A 2,690-nucleotide genomic window follows, 5' to 3' on the forward strand; every position below is an offset into this window, starting at 1 on the left:
TATTGAAAATAAAATTGTTACTACAGCAAATGCCATCCAAGTTAGAATTAATGAGAATATAAGATTGATGGCTGAATTGCATGCTAGGTGGGAAAGAGAAGAAAATGAAAAACTAGCTAAAGAGAATAATGTAGCTAAAGTTTGGACTATTACCACCACTAGCAATGCTAATGCTCCACATGTTGCTGCACCTCCTACTAATAATGGTAAAAGGATTGGTGTTGGCAATGTTTCCACTTCTAATGCAAAGCCTGCAAAACTGCCGGAAACTCGCTAAAACTGCTGAAACCGCTCGTGATAAAACCGCTGAAATTTTTTCCAACATTAGGGATGATGATCCCATTGCTGTAGATCATAATGGTTTAGACTTTGATGATTGCCACATCTCTGAAGTCATAAAGTTTTTACAAAAGCTTGCTAAAAGTCCCAATGCTAGTGCTATAAATTTAGCCTTTACAAAATATATTACGAATGCTCTCATAAAAGCTAGAGAAGAGAAACTAGAACGTGAAGCTTCTATTCCTAGAAAGCTAGAGGATGGTTGGGAGCCCATCATTAAGATGAGGGTCAATGATTTTGATTGTAATGCTTTATGTGATTTTGGTTCAAGTATTTCTGTTATGCCTAAGAAAATTTATGATATGCTTGACTTGCCACCATTGAAAAATTGTTATTTGGATGTTAATCTTGCTAATAATGCTATGAAAAAACCTTTGGGGAGGATTGATAATGTTCATATTATGTTTAACAATAACCTTGTCCCCGTTGATTTTGTTGTCTTGGATATTGAATGCAATGCATCTTGTCCCATTATATTGGGAAGACCTTTTCTTCGAACTGTTGGTGCCACCATTGATATGAAGGAAGGTAATATTAAATATCAATTTCCTCTCAAGAAAGGTATGGAACACTTCCCTAGAAAGAGAATGAAATTACCTTATGATTCTATTATTAGAACAAGTTATGCTGTTGATGCTTCGTCTCTCGATAATACTTGATATACACTTTCTGCGCCTAGCTGAAAGGCGTTAAAGAAAAGCGCTTATGGGAGACAACCCATGTTTTTACTACAGTACTTTGTTTTATATTTGAGTCTTGGAAGTTGTTACTACTGTAGCAACCTCTCCTTATCTTAGTTTTGTGCATTGTTGTGCCAAGTAAAGTCGTTGATAGTAAGGTTCATACTAGATTTGGATTACTGCGCAGAAACAGATTTCTTTGCTGTCACGAATCTGGGCCTAATTCTCTGTAGGTAACTCAGAAAATTATGCCAATTTACGTGAGTGATCCTCAGATATGTACGCAACTTTCAATCAATTTGGGCATTTTCATCTGATCAAGTCTGGTGCCACTTTAAAATTCGTCTTTACGAACTGTTCTGTTTTGACAGATTCTGCCTTTTATTTCGCATTGCCTCTTTTGCTATGTTGGATGAATTTCTTTGTTCCATTAATGTCCAGTAGCTTTGTGCAATGTCCAGAAGTGTTAAGAATGATTATGTCACCTCTCGAACATGTAAATTTTTATTGTGCACTAACCCTCTAATGAGTTGTTTCGAGTTTGGTGTGGAGGAAGTTTTCAAGGATCAAGAGAGGGAGATGATACAATATGATCAAGGAGAGTGAAAGCTCTAAGCTTGGGGATGCCCCCGTGGTTCATCCCTGCATATTTTAAGAAGACTCAAGCATCTAAGCTTGGGGATGCCCAAGGCATCCCCTTCTTCATCGACAACATTATCAGGTTCCTCACCTGAAACTATATTTTTATTCCATCACATCTTATGTGCTTTGCTTGGAGCATCGGTTTGTTTTTGTTTTTGTTTTTGTTTTTGTTTGAATAAAATGGATCCTAGCATTCATTGTGTGGGAGAGAGACACGCTTCTCTGTTGCATATGGACAATATGTCCTTAGGCTTTACTCATAGTATTCATGGCGAAGGTTGAATCTTCTTCGTTAAATTGTTATATGGTTGGAATCGGGAAATGCTACATTTAGTAATTCTAAAATTTCTTGAATAATTTGACACTTGGCAATTGTTGTTCTCATGTTTAAGCTCTTGCATCATATACTTTGCACCTATTAATGAAGAAATACATAGAGCTTGCTAAAATTTGGTTTGCATAATTGGTCTCTCTAAAGTCTAGATAATTTCTAGTATTGAGTTTTGAACAACAAGGAAGACGGTGTAGAGTCTTATAATGTTTACAATAAGTCTTTTATGTAAGTTTTGCTGCACCGGTTCATCCTTGTGTTTGTTTCAAATAACCTTGCTAGCCTAAACCTTGTATCGAGAGGGAATACTTCTCATGCATCCAAAATCCTTGAGCCAACCACTATGCCATTTGTGTCCACCTGTTATCACCAGAATTTGACCGGATCAGAGGTGGGCCGCGATTAAGATGGGCTTGAAGAATATACCTGGAAGAATTACATGAATCGGCCTTGTATACAAAGTTTGGGCTAGTTTGCCCGTGTATCTGTAAATGTAGTAGGATACGTGTCGGTTAGATAGAATTTGGCTCGTGCACGGTTGGGATTACTCCCACGTTAGAAAGTCTACGGGACTATAAATATGTATCTAGGGTTATTGAGAAAGGAGGACAATCACGAGCTAACCACTATGCCATTTGTAGTCCACCATACCTACCTACTACATGGTATTTATCCGCCATTCCAAGTAAATTGCTTGA

Source organism: Lolium rigidum, chromosome 2 (assembly GCF_022539505.1).
Source record: "Lolium rigidum isolate FL_2022 chromosome 2, APGP_CSIRO_Lrig_0.1, whole genome shotgun sequence".
Classification (NCBI taxonomy): Eukaryota; Viridiplantae; Streptophyta; class Magnoliopsida; order Poales; family Poaceae; genus Lolium; species Lolium rigidum.